Below are 22603 nucleotides of genomic sequence, written 5' to 3' on the forward strand. Positions count from 1 at the left end.
GTGTCCAGTGGGTGCTTTCAAAGCCAGAAATCAGAAGGGAAAAAAGTGTCTGTACATAAAAATACAACTACACAACCGTTCTATAAACATCAAAACACTGCAACAGGTTACTGACCTCCATGTTTCTATTTTGAAAAAATATTGAAGTCATAATGTAACTGATCACTAAAATCCCTATCAATTTTACCCCATATAGAATCAAAGAATCACAGAATGGATTGGGTTAGAAGAGCCCTTAAAGATCATTTAGTTCCAAACCCCCTCTCCCATGGGCAGGGTCCACTAGACCTGGTTGCCCATTCAATCTGGCCTTGAACACTTTCAGGAATGGAGCATCCACAGTTTCTCTGGGCAACCTGTTCCAGTACCTCTCTACCCTCTGAATAAAGAGATCTAACCTATACCTTGTAAAACCATTCCCCTTCTTCTATCATTACCTGCCCGTGTAAGTCAGTCTCCTTCCTTTTTATAAGCCCCTTACCCTAAGGCCAGCGTGAGACCAGGCTCCAAGATGTTTTCCAGGTTGAACAATCTCAACTGTCTCAGTAGGAAAGGTGCTCCAGCCCTTTGGCCACCTTTGTGATCCTTCCCTGGACCCTTTCTAATAACTCATCACTCCTTGTGTTGAGGACCTCAGAACCAGACACATAATTGACTTACAGACTTTTCCTCCACTCTTCAATGTAAGAGAACAAAGATATTTGCAAGCACTTTTCTGTTAAGAGAAATGGACATCAAAAGATTTCTGACAGCTTTAAGCAAATTGGGCAGAGTGTGATTCACCTTGATAATGAAACACATTTTGATGAGGCCAAGAGGGAGGTGTCAAGTGGGAAAGAAGTAGGAAGAGGAAACAAAAACAGCATGGAGGAAGCTGGTGATGAAGACCAGCTACAGTTATTTCCTGGGCTTCCTCTCTTGCAAGGGGTAAGGAGAAACAGGGGAATAGTACACAGTACTAAATTCAGATGAGTATCTGAGAAAATGGAGTAGAAATAATGGCTTTTTCTACAGCGCAGTTGTAGGTAGAGAAGCCAGAGGTCATCAGGGAATAATTCTAATTGCTGGAGAAGAAGACTGAATGCTCAGGAGAGCAGACTGTGAAAGCACACAGAACAAAGGCAAAGAGATAAGGGCAGGGAAGATCCTGGGCTAAAATGTGCATGTGACAAAACCATCAGATTTAGAAGAGAGCAAATAAAAGAATCAATGTCTACTAAAGCCCATTCCATCTAGATTTTAGACTAGAAATCAAGACCACCAAGTTTTGCACCTTTTTTTTTTTTTTTTTTTTTTTTTTGTGGAGAAACAGCTGCAGAACATTTGCTTTCCCGTTCTGCTGACTGTGACGGATTATATTGAATAATTCCTGACAGTTTACTTATCTTAGTGCTAATGGTTACAATCATGCTGCTCTTCCATTCAATTGGTACAGCTCTTCAAGATTTTTTTAGTTTGAAAAAGTGTCAAAGGGTTACATGCTCATGAAACTAAGAACACTAGAAAAAGCAAAAAGCTATGTGCTACAATACCAAAATTGAAGTTCCCTACAATCAGCTTACTGCAAGAAAAGGCACAAGTATTCCTAATTCCATCACTTAAAACATGAATGTTTGAACTTCCTTAGGGCCCTTTTTCTACCCATAAATTTCATCAAAGCTTCTAAAAGCCTGGCTAATGCCATTCCAGCATAAACTCTTGTATTACAAGGACGCCTGTATTACTGTTTAAGGTGCTTCAAGTATAAAAGGAATTTCTACATGTAGCTTTTCATAATTGACTTAGAAGTTTAAGTAGGAGTGACAGGACCTGAAGTTAGCTAGAGCTCTGAAGTAAATCCATCTAATTTAGACCTTTTCCTTACAACAAACAGATCGATTGAAACACTTCTTTACTGAAATTATATATTTGATTTAAGAATTAAAGAAATCTAGATTGAAATAGAAAATCAAAATTAATTAGATGACCAGAATAAATAAGATTTACAAATAAATTCTGTATCTTTGTGGGTGAGAAGCAGTGGGAGAGAGTGGAGAGGGTTGCCTGTCTCCAAGTTCTATTACACACTGCAATCACTAAAGCCGTAAGCAGTGAAGCCTGCAGTCATCTCTGCTTCTAGCTCTTTACCCTGTTTTACACTGCCTTCTGCAGATTAAAAAAACAAACAAACAAACAAATAAAAAAAATGTATTTTAGAAAAGACAGAATTTCCATCATGTCCATATTTCCATATTTTGTTACTGTAAGACCATGATTTCTTATATTCACCACCAGCAACATGTTTACGCAGTCACTGCTACCTCTATAACCTCAATGAGCCCAGCCAGACAAGAACACAGATAAGCCTGGTCTGAGATAGGCAAAGTGGCACTGAAGCTGTCAGATGGATTTTTTGCCCCCATAGACAAAAATCTGCAGGAGCTTTGCTATACACACGGGACTGAACAAACCTACCTGGACAAAGGAGAAAGCTCTTACCATACCACTAAAAGGAAAAATGCTCTCAATGCAAGAGGGATATCAATGGGCAGCTTTACTTAAGGAAGTGTGGCCTTCTCCCTGCTCCCTGTGAGTACAATCTGCTAGAGTGTGAGCTTTTGAAGCATTAGGACAGTCGGGAATGGTACAGTCCCTACCACAGGAAGCTGTGGTTCACGTATCTGCTGGGAACACAAGGGAAAACATCAGGACATCTGACCTCTTAAGCTGGAAAACAGCTGAATGTCCTGACCAAGCTGATGATAGAGTTAGTGGATTCTTTTTCTCCAAGGATTTATCCAGAACCTAGATTTCATATTAGAGTATTTTACTGAAATAGGAGATCTCCTTTTTTCTCCCATCCTTTATTCAACACATTTCATTCTAACACAGACTTTAGTCAATGTACCAGACAGCTACCTACAAAATGTTCTGATATTGACCACTGTCATTAAAACCCAGTGTCAAATACAACAAATAAAAATTCCCTCAGAGCAGAAGGGACATACCAGCTAGGGAGGGGAGGTGGCAGGAAATAGTCTAAAAAAACTCTCAGTGAATATGCATATATTTGTAGCATGAGTCATAACTTTGACAACATCTTAAGAAATTCAGTTTAAGGAAATCGTTTTTACTAAAGAAAAATATCACTCTGATTAAGCTCTATCAAATAGGTTAATAGAGAAATATATAAGTTCTTGTTTGAAAACATCAGATTTTTAAATGTGCTCTATTCTCTGCTTTTCAGAGACAATCCAAGAACTCATACTTTAAATGCTTTAGATACACACAGATTTAAAGACAGACTCAGATCCATTTTTAGGCAAGTGTTGCATCAATACTTCTTAGATTATTTAAACAAATGAAAAAAAAAACAAAATAAAACCACAAAACAAAACAAAAAAAAAACAAACAAAAAAAACAAAAAAAAAAAAAAAAAAAAAAAACAACAAAACCAGAAGCAACATTTCAAAAGGGAAGAAATTTTTTTTTTTTTTTTTTAACAAGTTGCTGTTTAAATTCCTAAGGGCACCTATGAAAGACGGCATAAGGCTACAGTTAGGTGCTTACTTGCAGAAATGAAGAATTTAAAACTTGTATCCTTCTGATTTTTTCTGTCAGTTAAATTGACATCTTGTTCTTCCCTTTATATACATGCAAGCAACTTACAGCCTGTTGTTGTTCTGAAGCATCTGTCACTACCAGGACATTAAACTGGTAAGTTCAGCAAGTCTCTAGGGTTTGTGAGTACTGCTCCTAGAACCAAACATCAGATGATTTGTGGAGACAGACCTACATGCCTAACTGAAGTTTGTGAATTGAATGCCAATCACTAAGCTAAACAGTGCCAAGCAGAAGAGAGAAAAAAAAAAAAAAAAAAAAAAAAAGGCATTTGTTTCCTTGTTTCTAAAATAACATTTATTTTTTAGTTTTAAGGGCAATAATTACCTTGTTAAAAACCACTAAGTGCTACAAATAGCTACTTATAATTTAAGTTAAAACACTGTTTCTTCTACAACTGATTTGGCATAAATCGACAGACATGGAATTCCCATTGAACACTAGAAAATGCTATTTTCTGTGAGGAACTGTTAAACATCAGAACAGGCTGCCCAGAGAGCTTGTGGAGTCTACATTCTTAGAGATATTCAAAACACCTCTGGACACTATGCTGGACAATCTGATTGAGCTGACCCTGCTTAAATAGGGGACTTTGACTAAATTATGTCAAGAGGTCCTTTCCAACCTAGACAATTCTGTGCTTTGTGTGATTCTCTGTGGCACAGTTGAGAAAACTACAAATGTACTGCATGCATGCAAGAGCATATTAGTCCCATATGACCTATTTATTCCACATTCCAATCTTCTTGAAGACATTTTATCTCATAAAAGGAAACAGAAGGGGCAAAAGGGGGAAATTCTATCAAAACCACAGCAAATACACATGCCTCCAGATCTCTGTTAGGTGTCCCAGTAGGGCACATTTATGAGTTTCAGACTTTTCCATTTATTGGAACTGCCTTTAAACTCCTGTCTAGAAATAATACCAATCCAAACTGAATGTACTGCAGCACTAAACACTTCTTTTGTCATAAGCAAGTAGTTTTTCCTTTTTGTTTTTTGGGGATAGGAAAACTTGGTAGCAATACATGTGCAACTACTTTATACGAAGTTTGATGATTGTTTTACTTGATAACCAAAAATAGTACTTTGTAAGCAATATATGCATGCACTTTTAAAAAAAAATCCAATTAAACTCAAATAAGACTTGAATTCAGTTGATAATATACAGAAATTTACTGTTAATTCAGACCCTGTAGAGTATCTAAACCATCTTCCTGGGGAGATAAAAGAAAGATGACACAGGACACACAGGTCATCAAGTCCCTCAAGTGGCACTAGACATTCTTATTCCAGAGAGTAAGCTGAGCCCTGAATGACTCCTGACAAAGGGCAAAATAATTTATTTTCCTTAACTAAGTTTCAGTGAGGGTATTTTCAAAATTTTCCAACAGATGGCCTGCAACCAGAAGAAATCCAAGTAATTTAAAGCATCTTGAATAAATTTCCAACAATCAATAAATTTCTTGATTTTAAGTGTAATGCTTCTGATAATCAAATGTTAAGGCAACAAATTAGAATGTATCAGAATGGAGTCGCACTAAGAAGCCTTCTGGAGAGATAATTCTGCTAACTATGATGTCTGGGAAAGCCACTGCTCCTAGAGGCCACAGTGGACATCTCTATCAAAACTACACTGCCAGGTCGAGAAGAAAATCAAAACAAAAGGAAACCATGAATTACCAAAGGGACAACAGTGGCCTATTAGTGTTACTACCATATCCCAGAAAACAATGAATATTCTCCCGGATATGGTAGCAACAAAACTCTACAAGAGAGTCCTGAAGAGATTTCTTCCTCCAAATCTCTTCTTGATGGACACTTGTAAGGCCAAAATAGTCCCTCCATTCCTAAAAATGTTATTAAAGTACTCAAAGAAGTCAAAGCTTTAACTAAAATTGAAAGATCCACAATCTTTTTAGGAGAGTACAGAGTTATACAAGCTTGTATTACACAGGTTTGGGTAGGGGTGTTCACTTCAGTGTTGGCTAGTTTGGGATTTTTTGGTAGTGGAAGAGAATTTCCATCAAACAATTCATTTGACTAGATACTACGCTGTTAATTGCTTTAACTGTGCACTTTACCTACAAGATCTCACATTAGCATTTTTAATTATTTTAAAGACTTTAAATATTGCTGGTACCAGCAGGATCAGAGATTAACTTCTTAATAATCACTCTTGTTTGAGAGTAAAGCATTTGATTCCAGCTGCTATGAACTTTTAAACAAGCAAAAGCAACATTTGCTGACATAAAAGGGACAACCAACTCCACAAAAGAATGGTGATAAAATTAAACTGCCTATGTCCAACATAACAATATTATTTTATACTACACATTTGGCAAAATTTTAAAAAGTTAACTTGCTCAAGAGAAATCTGAATTACTGTATTTTCCTATATTATTCTGACTTATATGCTGTATCAGAACACATTTACTCCACTTCCACATTTACTCCAGCTACTTTTTTATTAGTTTAGATTCCCAGCCTCTAACCCACATGGAAGCTATCTAGGTTGCTTTTACATTTGGACCACAGCAAATAAAAAAATTTAGATATATCACGGTTAGTACATCTCTAGAAGAATCAGTGGGACAGGATCCTTAATATCAGCTGAATTTCTACATCAAAATGCAGACTGATTTAGGAAGGAAAAATGCTAGCTCAGGCTCTAACACTAACGAATAGTTTTGTTGAAACCACAGGTAAGCTGTGATCAGAAAATAAACACATTTTAAGGTATGAAATAGCCAAAATAAACCAGTCATGGTGGTCTCCTTCCCTGTCACCAAATGTTTCTCCTGGAATAAAACTGTACTTGAAGCTCTTACCTCGCAAAAAAAGAATAAAGTTTATAGAGCTGAAGATTACTGAGAGAAGTTTGAAATCATAATCTAACACCAGGCTCATGACTCCTACTGGGGAATGTCTGAATAAATGTGATTACTGACATCTGAACTGACTTTCAGAGTTTGAATGCTTGAGAATGACAATGCTAAGATTAAAAGCCATTCAATGATACAACAAGTAGAAGCTATTCATCAGTGTCTTGAGCTGGGAACAGAAACACGCTGGCCCAAAAAATGCTGACTGGCACAAAGATGGCCTGAAGCACCCACTCCTTCCCTCCGATGACCGAGCCCAAGGATACTGCAGATACATCCAAGGACTAAGAGGATAAATTAAATTGTGCTTGATTTCTCTTTACCAAATGGCACACACACAATAAACTGGATTTGAATCAGAGAATTTGCAGGGGACAGACTGCTCCTCACCTTGCCAAGGAACTGAGCTATTTCATTGTACATGATCCAGCACTCTAAGCACACATTCACTGCTTCTTTTCCATCTTTGGACAGTAAGATGCCTAATGCAGCCAAGAATTGCAGGACTACTTCGGCCAGGTTTATCCACTTAGTTATTCAACACTACAGTCACCCCCTGGAAACAATCAGGAGACAACTGATATCCAATAAATAAGTAAATAGATAAATAAATAAATATAGTCTGAAAGATCTTTCCCCACCTTGAAAGCAGTTTAACCTGTTGATCTGACAGTGTTGCCAGTCACTGAGCATACACAAGCTCTTGCATCACCACTAGCACTGGCTTCACCACTAGTTTGCTCTCAGGCTAACTCTTGGTTGTATTAGAAAAACAGATGCAAGTTTTTACCTCTGTATTTATACCTATTTCAAGATAACCAAATAAAGGCTCTTGCCACCTATTTTCAGGAGAAAAAGAGCATAACCTGCATGCTAACTAGAACTAAAAGCTATTTATGAAATTCCTTCAGTAAGTACCACTGGCATTCCAACCCTCTCAAAGATGAATCAAAGTCTGATGCAGCAATACCATTAGGATTCAATAGTTTCCCCAACTTATTACCATGTAAGTGTGGTCTTTGAACTCTATTTCTCAGAGACAGAGAATAAAATTTCTGAATCTGGACTGGAGTTTACTGACCTGCAGCTCCCAAGGGATTACCACCTCACCTGCATTCAACATAGCCCAATGCAGAAACCTGCAGACATACAAGTAATTTCTAAACACATTACTCACACAAAATACTACACCACAAATAGTCTTCCTACATTTTTTGCTAAATTCTTCAGAGCTTACTGGGTATCTCTACACAGCACAGTCAACCTGTATGTCCTAATGGCAGTTTATGTAGAAGGTTTTCATCTCTTCTGTAAAACACATTTATTTTTCCTACCATCACAGTCACAAAGACATTTGAGCTATTTATACAATTTCCCTGCCTACTTGGCTCCAGTGGAACCAAGAGACTCTCTGTGAAGACCCCAAGATTGCTGAAGACACATTTCCATTCCACACAGGGAATAACTAAGAAAAAGGTTCAACCTTAGCCATGACTTTTATTACCATTTCATCAGCTCCATTCCAAGTGTGAAGCTAGTCTGTTTTTTTAAGGCTAAAGATTCTCTGGCATATTGCTGTAGTTGCATGAAACCCACAAAAAAATTTGCAAAAAAAGTCAGTATGAGTTATCAGCTACTAAGATACTTGGACATTACTCAGTCAAAGCTATGTGTAGGTATAAAATAAAAACAGAATATTGATTTTGGGGTTTGGTACCATTTAACTACTTTAAAAACTCCATAAATCAATCCTTCAGCTACCCAACTGGAAGTGCTCTATTGCTTACCTATCTCTTTATACCATAATGTTAGACTTAAAAAATCAAGGACGCAAAACAATAAGGAAAATAACTTCCTTGTAGTAGGTAATAATCTCATTAAACACTAAAAGAAGAGCTTTCCTTGTGGGAAAAGGTTTGTTAGGGGATTTTTGAAAGAATTCTTTCCTTTAGCTAACTACAGCATATTAAGGTACTGTAAGATTGTTAACACTCAGAACCAGGTAGCAAATGTTCTTGGAAATATCTTGGGGAGATACAAAAGACTCACAGCAGTACTGAATGCAGCTGAATATTTTCATCCTTCTCTAAGGCTGGAGTTGGTTAAAATCATTTGCCCTTCTTTTCTTTAGATTTTCTAAAGACTGAAAACAGGAGAACATGAAATGTTACTGAAATTTATCCCAGGTTCACAAACAATGTTTTTCAGTATTTGAAAATTACTTGCTTCTTTTGTTCACAGTCTCTTCTGCCTTTGCAAACCATGAATAACAGCCCATCTTTTATTTGTTTTCAGTTTCTCACAGAACCAGTTTGTTATGACTGCTCTCTCCTACACAAAAGCTGGTCAGGGCTTCCAAACACCCTTCTGTTTATTTATGGCAAGCTGCAGCGTAAACATTTGCTTACTACAAATCAGTGCCAGAAATTGCTAAATAAACCCACTGTTTTAACACCTTTTACCCCCAACTATATGAAAGAAAACTAAACACACACAGTCCACACGCCTTTTTCTAGTCTGTATATATTCATCACAGGTCAAAGCAACTTTCTCTTCTTTCAAGATAGAATGGGTACAAGTTCAGCAGCACTCCTGGCTTCTATACTTCCTTCTTTTTGCCTGACCTGGTTTAAGAGTGTAAGAGAGATTTCTGTGGGGCTGCTTTTTAATTTTTAGGGGGAGGTTTTTTATTTTTTCTTAAAGCTCTAAGAGACATGCTGGTGATCCAATCCCCAACACCCCTCCACAAACAGTGATGGCAGCAAAACACACGAGCAACAAGCTGCAGCAGGAGGGCAGAGGGATCAGAAGTACCTCAAGCCAGTACAGCTGCAGAAAATTTTCTGTCAAAACAAGATGCATAAGGTGTCATAAACCCATTAGATGGAATTTTCTGATAAAGTCTGGTTCTTCTGACAGTTTTCAAATGTGTGTAACAGAGATAAAGAGATGGAAAATAACCTCAGTTGACAACAGATAGAGGGACTTTTTTCCCCCTTCAAATAGAATATTCTGAATTTACAGCTCAAGAGTTTCTTCAACCATTCCCCAGCTCTCCTTAGTCTGAGACACAACTTTTCTTTACTTGGAGAAAAACTGCTGTTTCAAGAAAAAATGCCTAAAATTAAGATACAAAATAATTCTTAATCTCTGGTCTTTAACTAGGAGCATAAGTTGAATTATAAAAAGAATGGACAAGTGATTTGATTTTGTGCCTTCTCCAGGTCTAAGCAAAAGAAACATTTTCTGTTCACACTTTTTTCTTTCCTCCCACAGGAAATACCAGACTATACAGACTATACCAACTAGCTCAGAAAAAAAAACCCCAAACCAAACAAAAAAACAATAACAAAGTCACAAAACCCCAAACAAACAGCAGAACTCCACCTTTCTCTCTTATATGTTTAGATCCCTGTAGCTATAGTACCACTTTTTTTTTTTTTTTTTCCTTTTAGGTGTTCAGGGCTTGATCTGGTTTTCTATTTGGTGATCACACAGTAATTTCCCTCACTACCAGGGCCAAAGAATAAATGTGTCAGTAACTAAAGACACAGCCTAGGAAAATTCACTCCTTGAGTTTCCCACAACAATTTTCAATACTCAAAGTACACAGGCCAGTGACAGGACAAATGTAGAAACATAATGTGTAATTCACAGAATCAGCCTTTGCCACTGAAGATGCTTTGACTCCCCTTCCCCTGTATGCCCCATGCTCTGCCACATATTATTGCCTCAGAGCACAGGTGACACTTGTGTTGCCACTGGTGTCATGGTACAATCCCAAACTGATATCCCACAATAGTGCCTACAACCAGACAAAATGCAGGCACTTGCTCTACTCCTCTAGCTCTGCAATGCATACAGAGGGAGGTGGAAAGCTGGAGGTATTTATGTCTTGAACTGCTACAAATTACAACTGACAAGGTTCTGCTACTAGAGCCTTAACTCTCTTCACCTACCCAGCAACACCACTAAAAATCAATGCAAGTCCACAGTGCAAGAGTTAGTTCTAATTAGCAAAGACAGTAAATTCAAACAGCCTGTCTTAGCAGCTATCCAGCCTTTAAGGTAGAGTTGCACTATGGTGGACTGGGAAGCCTGGGGAAATGTGAACAGCTGCAAGGAATATAAACTCAATTAATTTTGTGTATGACTTGTTCTCATCTGCTGTCATTTACATCCAAAGAGGTGAAGCATGGAATCTGATGCCATTGTGCATGATGGACCTGATCAAAAGGTCTCAAAAGAAATTGAACAAATCTAATAAAAAACAAAACAAACAGAAACAAACAAACAAAAAGAAATGGCATCATTCAAACTGAATATATACTTGAGGACCCAGTCACACTGGTCCAGGAGAGCTTCCTCCTTTATTAGGTAGCCAGCCCTGGCTACCAAAATATTTTGGAGTTTGACTTGCTCTCTAGTGCTGAATTCATACTACTGTTTCACATCCATTCATAGTCATCCTCCCTAAGTAAGCAAGCAAAAGCATACCTAGTTCCTATTTGCATTTCAGTAACACCTAAGCTTCTGCAATTCCGTGAGAGTGTTTGGAGGATGGATGAAATGCAAATGGACAAGACTTCACTTGCATTGCCACCATTCAATTTCCTACACACTTTCTCTACAAGCAAATACAGCATTTATATGCAAAAGTCACCACAGACCTCAAGAAATGCCCAGTGTACTTTAATGTAACCTCACTGAGAGTAGAAAGCCCAGCGCAGCAGGGGCATGGCACACTCTGCAGTGCACTCCACAGTGCAGATGCACTAAGGTCCTGCCAGAAAGGAGTTCTGCTCCCTTCCTGTTTGTTTGTCTGAGTTTTCTACAGAAACAGAAGAAGAAAAAGTGAAAAAAAGGAAGTTCAGCTAAGGAATACACCAAACTCAGAAAAGAGGTACTTTTAACCCCACAAGAAGGCAGCACGTCAGCTCAGCCTTGCTCTTGAGACCTCTATTTTGATCTCCACAGATCACTGAAGTCAAAATCCCAGTTCTGTTCTGAAAACATCACCTCAGTTCTTTCTTTTTTGTTGTTGTTTTATGCAACTAAAATATAGGTCACTGACTGAAAGGGGGCTTTCAAAACTAACAGAGAAAAGGCAAAAACCACAGAAGATGTATCCCCTCAAAAGGAGAACCTTCTTATTGCTTTAAAGGCATAATTTTAAAATTTGTATTTGATCAGGAAAAAATTATTATTAAAGACACTGTCTTTATAAATATAGTTGTTGGGGAAAAAAACATTAAGAGCAATTTTAGAAAACTTCAAAAATAAACCTGGAAAATATACATTCCACATATCCTGATGACATTTCTTCACCCACAGGTTTTCTATCTGTTTTGTCTTGATAGGCCAGGTAGAGGCACAGTTTAGCTTACAAAGCAGCCCTTTTACTTTATTTGACCTGAAGTGAAACCTGATGGAAAATGTTTCAGACATAATAAGGCCATAAGCTTGCTCACATCTTCTTCAAAATGTGTTATTAATCTAAGCAATGCTGTTTTCCCTTAAGCAATCACTTTAAGAAAAAAAAAAAAAAAAAAAAAAACAAACAAAACATACAGAATGGAAATCAAGCCTTAACAACAGTGCAGAAATGGACCTCAATAACTCTGAGATATGACACCTTCAAAACAAAACACCCCCATAATCCAAACTAGTGATGCTGAGAATTTTTTCCAACAGGTTTCTTACCAAAGACTAAAATGAAAGATTATTCTGGAGCCATAAGGGGTTAAAAAAATTGAAGAGTTTAGACTATTGACCAGAAAAATCCATGATCTTAAGATCCATCCTAAACAATCACAGCACTCAGGAAAAACACAAAAGTAAATTAGGCTCCAACATTACAACATCTATACTGTAAAATACCCCCAACTATATGGATCATTCCTGTCAGGAAAAACAAAGACAGATGGTTGTAGAAAAAGACACTCTTCAGAACAACCTTAACTTTCACGTACTGACAAATCAAAATATTTACAATATTTATCCCCCTACAGAGCTCATTCCCTACAATTAAAGCTCTTCTAAACTGCCACAGCATATTGCTACAGAAATTTTGGCAGAACAAATCCTTAATTTACATAACTGTTGAGAGTAGTCACCTAACTTCGAGGAAAAAAAAAAAGTCACGCATTCTCAAATATTATTGATGTTCTGAAGCCTCTGATTTATTTTACTCATAATTGTGTACATATTTCATTGCTTTGTCATCAGAGGGAGATATCCAACTGTCAATAGCAAGGTCAATAGCTTCCAACTGGCATGAGTGTGACTGGAATTTGCACAGCATTCACTACTGGAATGTCACTTTCTGAAACAGCATCTTTCTTGTCTCAAGCCGAAGGAGAGCTGTATTTCAAAGACCTAGCAGTGTATGCAGGTGCATGAAGACCCCCTGGAACAGCCCCAGTTCCCACAAGCTATCTGCCCTGAGTGACCTCACTGCCGCTAACAGCGAGGAGCACAAAATGTCTCCTAATTCAGGCACCTCATCTGCGAAAACTCCTGCCCCAGAAAGGAAGAAGAAGACTGCAGGTCCACAGCAAGCCCAGCAATGGATTTCAGTGTTGAATCTTATCTTAGTCCAAATTTTTCTATAGTTAAAAGTGCAATTAAAACACATCTGATAAATCTTGACGGAACATTTTTCTAGAACCTAGGGCACAGACTAGCACCTGCCCAGGACCTGCTGCTGCTCCCTTCTGGCCTGCATTAGACATTTCCCTTTCTATAATGGTCAGGCTGATTCAGGGTGGCTGGTCCACATGGGAACACCCAGAACCCAGAGTTTCAAAGCTCTCCTGGTCTCCCAGTTTAAACTGTCAAACTCCAACCAATTGTTTCATTTTCTTCTCTTGAAGCTACCTTCCAGAGTGGCCTCTAGTCCCTGAAACTTCTTCAGGTTTAGCAGGAATGCCCCTCAAAAAATAGTCACCTAAGTAAGTTTCTTCTCAGTTTGAAGGTTCTAAATGTTCAAAGACCAAAATTCAGTCAGGGGTAAAACCCACACATGAGACAAAATTTAAAGAAAAAAATAAAACAAGACCTTGTGAGGGGTTTCTACTCTTATTTTCAACAATCAAAATTTGATAGTAAAATTTCAAGTAAAATTTCAAAAGTCCCTTGGAAATAAAAGCATCCCATCTACAAGCACACAGTCATGCAATATAGTATGCACACAGAATGCCAGAGCAGCAGAGCTCATTTTATTTCAGAAACAGTCAAAAAGCCATCACAATCAGACCACAAACAAGTGAGGGTTTAGAAATCACTATGTCAAGGATCCTGTCTTTCACTACTAAGTAGAAGTATCAGACAATTCAAGAAATTTGAGGGGATATACTACTTCTACCAGTTAGTAATATGAGGGTGGGTTTGGGCTTTTTTGTGTGGGGGCTAAAGTGTAAAAAACTTAAAGATTTGGTTTCTAAAAATTCAGTAATTTCTTAGGAAAATCTTATAATTTTCAGCCTTTTGGCTAAAATTTGTTCCTCTATCTCCAAAGAAGAGAGATAGAAAAATTCAAACATAAGACTCCCTCTACTTCCTGTAATCAGACTAACTGAAGTCCTAAGAGCAGAGAACACTGGCAAGTATCATATGAAAGTCTTAGATAGATGAGAAATATGAATGATAACTCTTTTTTAATAAAAGAATTAAAATGAGACAAATATGTGGTTGCTGTAGGTAAGTATAATTACAGTGCATGATATTTTTGTTTTGCTAGTTTTTCCCAATAACTGTCATCTGTTCTCACACAAGTGATTAAATTAATTTCATTTTTCACTTAATCCAATTCCCACTTCTAGCTCAATTTATAATCATCACTTCCCCCTGCTAGTGTGGCATTAAATTACTGTCATTCTTGACCATTAAACACAGCATATTCCAGTCAGCAGAATTGATCAAAAACACCATGGCAGTGCCATGGATTTCTTACTAAATACATTCCTTTTTGCTGCTTTGCAGAAGCTGATCATCAGTGTCAGAAGCTGTTACACCACAGAAGCTGTTTTTGACTTTTCAGGTAAAAGAAAGACATTCTGAATCAAAAATAGACAACAAAAAAAGTCTTTTTTATTGAACACAGCATTTTCTCTGTTCTCTGTTCAAATTGCACTTACTTTAGTTTGCAAGTGCCCACTGAAGAAATTTCCCATGCCAGCATAAATTTCCATCTGCTACTGATCTTCTAACCATACTCCCCCTTACTGTAAAATCAAAAGTTATTGCTGCCCTTAATAAAAAGAAAAGAAAACAACCAAAACCAAACAACCTCCCTTGATGCTACTCAAATTTCTTTGTAAGTTCAAATTCAAATCCTGGGTGAAATTCACTTACACAATTGGCAATACACAGACTTTTCAACAGAAGTTGCCGTCTTAAACACAGTTGTTCATGTCCTGTTTTAAAGAGAAGACAAGACTGAGGAAAGATTACAACTCCACTAGAAGGTCAGTGGGAATCTCATATTTCTTGTCCAAAGCGAGATTCTACACTATTTCTTCAGAGTCAGTTTGAAGCATAGTCACTTCCAAGCTCGTTTTCATAAAAATATATCCATAAATTAAATTTCTGCATGGTCATCTTTACTTTTAAAATATTCCATTGTATTCTGACAGTAAAAACAGTAGTTAATCTCATCTTGTGTGTGGTTCGTGCTGAGCTACAATGCGTTAAATAAAGAACATTTCCATTTCCATATTAAAATTCCCTTCCCTAACAGAATTTTCTCTTGTTTGGAGTTGAATGAAAGGTATGCCTGCCAATCTAACTGGACCATTTTCAAAGAAACCCAAGGCAATTTCTTTCCCTCTTGACATATTAGGAGTACAATCTTTGCCCCATCTGCCAATTCAATAGCTGTCCAAATGTACATTTTGTCCATGCATGCCTATACAGGAATTAACATGGACTTTTGTTTGTACACTATAACACAATATTTTTATAAACATTGTAGACACCTAAAAAAAATTAAAATCTTGTTCTTAAGAGATGTTAATTGGTACAACTGCATTACTTTTAGTGTCCTACTAATCAAGAGCTTATTATTCTCTAACAGTTTCTGAGTTACCATAGCATACCTAGCATAATACTTTGTACTTAATAACTGTAAAGTGCTTTACAAATGCTGTCAAATTATTCACAGTCTGAAAAACAGGCAAAAGATTAAAGGAGTTTTTCTGGAGTACTTTCAAAGTAAAGAAAAAATTTCTCTGTAATCATCTGTAAACTTGAATAACACAAGGAGACGTGACTGAGTAGCTATATACGGGTGGCTTTTTAAGCATCAGTGGTAACTGTATTACTTATTCAGCACATCACTGGATTTCTGTAGGATCTATTTAAACAAATACCGTTTTCAGATAAAAACTCTGAAGAATTGAACACGCCTCAGAGGTCTTGTTCCTGCCAACTGCTTTATCGAGGCAGATCCCAGAATCAACAGGAATTGGCAGGGCTCCAGTAATCCTTCACCCTATGTGCTACAGTTAACAAGGATTGTGGCCTCTGGGTCTGCTCCTGGTCTTTTCACGACTGAACAAATGCTGCCATGAACATTTACTCAAACAAGACTAACCCCAACTTTCTTTTAAAACGTTTGGAAGATATTTTCCTAGCCCGACAAATTTGGAAAAATTCAAGCTTTAAAAACTGTAGTCACGCGATTTGCTACGATCAACGTCTGTAGTTTATTTCCCCGTGGTAAGACCTAAACCATAATTCCATTTCTTTCCCGTTTTATTGCGGTGTTTGGTGCCAAGCACGCTGCTCCCAGTGTTCGGTGTGACAGCTATGGATCAGCTGTCGCTCCGAGCCCGCCAGAGCCCGCTCAGAGAAGCCGGGCTCGCTCCGCGGGCGGGATCCACCCCGCACCGATGGCCTGGGAGAGCGGCAGCAATCGGCTGAGCCATCTGCAACCTGCAGCACCGCGGGGACCCGCGCCTCTTCGGCAGAACTGCTCCAAAAAACTGGAAATTTCCTGCCGGCAACCAAATCTTTCCCCACCATCAGCTACAACCACCTGAGCAGCACCTCTTCAATTGCGAGGGCTGCAGATACAACGTTCCAGCAATCAGGGTGCCTGGATCATTTGTCGCTGAGAGCTCCCGCATATTTAATCGCCGGAGAGGAGCAAGAGCTTGATTTTGTCAGTCAAACGAGTAGCTCCAAGTGCCGGTACACGAGAGGGCAGCCCGCATCAAGCGGCGAGCCGCCCTGCAGCGCCCGTGTCGCGGCGGCAGAGCCATGTTTCCCGGAGCCGCCGCCAGCCGAGCACCTGGATCGCGTCCCCGCACAACCCCGCGGGGAGCGGGACTCACGGCGTCCCGGAGCCACCCCGGGCTCGGGCTCACCCTCCCCCCACCGCCGCTCCCCGCCGCCTCCTACGCGGAGCCGAGGGCCGGCGGGAGCGCCGCTCGGTGCCCGGGGGCGCCCCGGCGGCAGGAGCTGCCGCTTGACCCGTCTCCCTGGCAACGGGGACACTCGCCCTCGCCGCCCCCTCTTGCCATCAGAGCCCCCCTTCCCCACCGCAGCGGTGCTGAGCGCCCGGGGCCGCAGGGCACGACCGGCGGCCGCCCCCCGCCCCGGTCCCGGTTAGGTAACACGGGCGGCGAGGCGCCGCCTCGGGCCCGGCCGCTCGCTCACCTCGGGCAGGTGCCGGCGCCGCGCACGGCGGTGGCGGTGGCGGCGCCGCCTCTCCGCCCCGCTCCGCTCCGACGGCAGCGGGGGGACGAGCTGCGGGCAAGCAGCTCCCGCGCCGCAGAGCCGCCGTCCCGGCTGTGCCACTCCGGTGCCCGAGCAGGAGGAGCTTCCCCGCCCCGCCCAGTGCGCAGCGGCGGCCCGGGAGGGCCGCACCTGCCGGAGAAGGAGGAGGAGGAGAGGGCGGTGTGTCCGCCGCTCCCGGGGCGGTGGAGGGCCGCCAGCGCAGCCCGCCGTGCCCCCGGGAGGCGAGGGCCGCCGCGCTGCTCAGCCGCCGGGGCCGCGGCCCTGCGGGAGCGCTGGAGGGAAAAGGCCTGGTTGGGTGAGCCCTTTAAGTAGCGCTAAGTTTGTAGGAAGAGCACCTGCGAGGTGGGATAACCACGGGGACGGCGGGGTCAGGAGGGCTGTCAGGGAGGCATTTGGGAAGGAGGATTTTAGAACAAGAGATACGGCTGGAAAGGATGAGGTCTCTGCAGGGTCAGGACCAGAGCGCTATATCCTAGGATATTAAGGCATCACTGCTTTATCATCCTGTTATGGGGTTTAATGTGACTTTTTCAAAATCTTATGTGCAAAAGTGATGAGGAACATCCATCTGAGATACAAATGCTGAACCATTGTGTATTTTTCCAAATGCGGTCTTTGCAGAGATACAGGACCCAGCTCTGTAGTGAGGCTCAGTAACCACACTGTTCTTTCAGCCTCACCTCATGAAACTGACAGGTGGTGAGAACTTTTCTTCCTGCACCCTCTAACTGATCCCATGGTTATGAAGAACATTCAGGAAAAGTAAAAAATAAATCTAATGATTAGCGATCCATTCATAATCAGCAAAACTGGAATGTGCTTTAATATATAGGAGAAAATACAATTTTGATAATTGCACAGAGCACCTCTACTTTTGAGCAGTTTTTCATCTTACTACTAGATTTTCTTAGGAGTTTAGTTTCTGTTTACTGATCTGTGAAGTTAATAGAAAAACAGCAGATCCCAAAAATCTCTGCCTCCATCTCCAACGTACCTCCACATTAAATTTTGCATACATGCCACATCAGAGGAGTTCAAGTCTTTTTTAGATAACAATTCCTTAAGACACCTTTACAGCATGTGGGCCTTCAGTTAAGGCTACTGACAGAAGAGTTGTTCTGTTGCAAGGTGTTTGTGAAAGATATCTAGAAATGCCCCAATTCCTCATCTGCAGAGCAGACAGTAACATCTGGAAAGTTGGTTCAGAAAGTGCACCAGATGCAGTGTTTTGGGTAGTAATGCAAAGCTTCCCCAAGTCAAGGGTGAAGCAGCTTGGTGCTTGTGCAGTGCAATACCAGGCAGAGGCCCATTTTTGTTCCAAAACAGAGGCATAAAGACAAGGCCAGTGCTTCGTTAGAACCAGTTAATTCATGTGCAACACAAAACTGTTCTGGCTACAGTACCTTGCCTTGATTGCATCCAAGTGGGTTTTGAATGTCTCCAGAGAGGAATACCTCCCCAGGCAGCCTCTTACAGGGCTCTACCACTTTCAATGTAAAGTTCTTCCTCTTGCTGAGGTGGAACTTCTTGTGTTTTGGTTTATGGTCACTGCTCCTTGTCCTGTTGCTGGACACCACTGAAAGGAGTCTGGCAATACATCATACTAAATATTAGTAAAAGTCACAGAGATTGAATTTATTTTTTTTTAATTCTCTATTCTGGAAATATATAATGGAGAGATTTTTTATCTTACTTCTATTCTCACCTCTAGAGAAGGACTGCAGATGTTTGATAATCCCATACACAAGACACATGTAACTGTGAAAGGCTCCAAAGAAATACCTGAACACAACAAAAATGAAGCCTACCAGATCTTGGAAAAAGGTGCAGCAAAAACAACTATTGCAGGTACTTACATGAATGCATATTCCAGTTGACCCTGTTTTTCCTTTACCATTTGTATGAAACTTGAGCAGATGAACAAGAGCTTGTTAGAACTGGGAATATAAACTTGCATGAGGTAAAAACAGTTTGGGGCAGTTGATAAAAGAGTTTATGAAGCTGGAAATACCAAGTGATCTATCCTGAACCATGAAAGAGTAATTGTTGCTCTTGTGGAAGAAGACACAGAAGACATCCTAAGAGGATCCTTCAAGACTCTAAGAGAACAAAAAGGACATCAGTAATAGCCAGAGTTTCTCCCACATCTATAAATCCCAAGAAAAAACAGAGTACAGTGGAGTATGCTCACAGAGCAAAGAAAGTGATGAAACCTTAATTTAACCAGCAGCTGCCAAAAGGAGCTGTTATTGAGGAAGATACTGAAGAAATTGAACACCTAAAAGGAGACCTCATTGATGCACAAGAGTGAAATGGAATCTATGTTTTCATTGAAAATTCATGTAGCCCTTAAAGGAAAGCTGACAGTTTGGGAAGAACAAGTTACAGAGTATACTGAGATAATGAACACCATGGAAAAAGTGGTGAGAACAATCACTAAACCATTCGCAATTAAGAAAAGCAATGAAAACAGATCTGCAATTCAAGGAGAAATAACTGAAATTAAGCACAGACAGATCTGCAAGAAACCAAGATTCCTCTAGCTGAGAAATAATATATGGTTTCAGTTCTGAATACACAAAAACTTCACAGCACAGCTAGCCATTTGGTCAGTACTGTTAATATAAATCATGTATCTAAGCAAAAAAGTATCATAAGAGAGCTGTTGATCATCACAGTGTTAACATCCAAATAGATTTGCAGGAGAAATTAATGTTCTGGTCAATAAAGTACAAGATTCAGTTAGTGAGAACTAGAAGAAGCAGCAACAAATATTGATATCTTATGCATAATATATAGGTGTCCTCCTGTCTTTCAGTTGTTCAGCAGATAAGGTATTTGCATTAGTTGTATCAGGGTCTTTTACCTCTGTTAAAAAATCACTGACCTTTCTGAACTTTCTCAAGTGTCTGAAAATGTGTGACAAAATAGGACTGTGCCATTTGCTAGTAAAGCTGAGCCATTCAAATTGACTGAGAAGCAAATACTGGATCAGGAGGAGCATTAAATATCTTGATAGGAATGGTAGAAATTGTCCTGGAACTAAATTGTTTGTTTCAGAATAACATAAGGAAATTTCCTAGTTGATGAGATCGAGGACCATAAAAAACAATTAATATCTTCTTAGGAGATTTTTCTCTCACTCTGAAACAATTACAGAAACAGCCAGTGGTTTTGGGATTTTTTTTCTCAGATGCAAAGTACTGATGGGTATTTAGGAGAAGTGGAAATGGAAAAATGTGTATATACAAAGAATGCAAATGAATTAGTGTCCTCACATCAAAGCCAACTGAACCTGTTGGCACAGGAGATGCAGAAGAACTCTAGCTTGTATACTGTCAAAAAATGCAAGTTTGATGACTACCATCATTGCTGGGCAAAAAATTGTTTATCTGGAAACTACTGACCTAGCCAATAGTACAACTTCTGCTTCAACACAAATTTATTGCATCTCTGGATAATTTCTTTCAAAAGCTCAAGGACATAAATGGTAGTTTATAGCCATATGTTTCATGGACATGAAAGAAGATGCTGGTGGAATCCATAGTCTGTTCTCAGCAACTTCTTAGCAATCTAAAAAATGCATCTCAGGATACTGGTAAATGGAGGGAATTTAAAACTGCTCAGATAGTCAGCTTTATGGATCAGTAACAGTCCTTCTTCAGCAACAAGAAACAGCAGCTTCAGTGCTTGCAGTAGAGAACAGAAGGTTTATGATTGAGACCCATTTTTTTAATTGGATATTTTGTTCTGGATTAAGATTTCAGTAGATGCAGTTTGGAACTACTACAGTGTAAGAATATATCCTTCAATACATTTCATTATATGCATATCAAGAATACAAATAGTTGTGTTCAAAGATCCTTGACATACTGCTGGAACTAAAACAAACTAATTGCCAATTTTAAAAGCATTGGAATTCACCCATGAGAGCTACAAACCAATAGCCTATATTAACCAAGGAGAGCATATGTCATGGTGCTGCCAGCTAGGTCCAGGGTCCACATCCCTGCTCTCATTTAGAGACCTGCCTGAATGACTCCTAAAAAAAAGATCTTCTTATCGATTTCCAGTTTGTGCTCACTAAAAGTCAGTCAATAAGTAAGAACTTATTCAGTGAATGAAATTTTCCTGTGGCAATTGAAAGCTGGGAGCTAGAGAACAAGCAATTCTGTGTAACAGGGAGATGCAATGGATTTATGTATTATATACAACTTCTCTCAAGAACAACAGTGAATTATGACTTGCAGCATTTACTCTTAAAAAGACAGAAAAATTATCCTTATACAAAGGCTTGTCAAGCTCTTTTTCTCTCTCTAAAAGCTTATATTGCCACAAATATGCTCTCTTATATATTTTTTAGAAGACTGACTTCAGAGATTGGCATCAGTGTATTTTTTTTATCACTGCAACATATGGCAGTCTTCCCTGCTGCCAAAACATGGCCATGTTTCAGCCTCAGGGTACAGCTGGCTTGAACTTAAAACTGAGACTGCTTTCAAACATAAATACAGAATTTTGTGTTACCCCTTCAGACACTATGAAGAAAAGTAAATATAAAATTTCTGTTGCTGGAACCTCTATGAACACTACAGTGCCTTGGGATTCCAGCCATCCTAGGAAGTATTTTTTCCTTCTAGTTTTTTGATAACATCTAAAATGATTAACAGTCACTGTGTCAGGATCATGTATCACTCAGCTATCGGTACTGAACACCTCTACAGTTCAGATTCCAGTATGGGTTTGCAAGATTCTCATCTTATGGTGATTTATCTTATGGTTCCCCACATAGTCACAAGTTGCAGCAATCTCTGATCATGTGCAATCAATGTTTGTGTAACCCTTCTGTTCAGAAGTTTTTTACAACTCATCTGTACTTAACCCATCACTTCCTCTTACAGTGCTCTTCCTGAGTTGCAAAGCTGAATGTAAACCTGCAGTACAGGTGGTGCATGTTATCTCAGTGTTCTGAAAATTAGCCAGATAAACACAGGCATTTCCTGGTTACATCTGAAAGTATACCCAGCACTGCTATATTGATTAAAAACACAATTGTGTTTTCTTACATTATGTTCTGAGCAGTTCCCTCAGCTGAGCATTTTCTAGGTTACATGTCAGTACAACAAACATCAAATGTTAGCACCACAAATAAATGTTTCTAAAAAAACCAAACAGAATAAAAATCCAACATTAAAAAAGGAAGGAAACATAGTGTCTGTAATCCCACCCTCTATCCTCATTGCAACTGGAGCTAGAAGAAAACCCCTAAGTGCCTCGGGTTTTCTGCTTGTTGGTGGAGCTGACAAACACAAACTACACGAGAGCACCTGCATAAAAGAAGCCCAGTAAAAGAAAATTAAAAACAGGTAAGGGCA

General features: G+C 39.6%; 1 protein-coding gene and 1 pseudogene across 1 annotated transcript in view; one reads left to right on the plus strand and one right to left on the minus strand.

The window, feature by feature from the left end:
- The window catches only part of KLHL32 (kelch like family member 32), a 119567-nt gene extending 102302 nt beyond the window's left edge, over positions 1–17265 (minus strand). The window contains exon 1 of the mRNA XM_041412337.1: positions 17148–17265. The gene's annotated coding sequence lies outside the window, so the exon portion shown is untranslated. The remainder of the gene's footprint in view (positions 1–17147) is intronic.
- A 1760-nt stretch (positions 17266–19025) lies between these two features.
- On the plus strand, positions 19026–20729 carry LOC121339986 (annotated as a pseudogene).
- Positions 20730–22603: the final 1874 nt, after the last annotated feature.

Source organism: Onychostruthus taczanowskii, unplaced genomic scaffold (genome assembly GCF_017590055.1).
Source record: "Onychostruthus taczanowskii isolate IOZ18803 unplaced genomic scaffold, ASM1759005v1 scaffold39, whole genome shotgun sequence".
Classification (NCBI taxonomy): Eukaryota; Metazoa; Chordata; class Aves; order Passeriformes; family Passeridae; genus Onychostruthus; species Onychostruthus taczanowskii.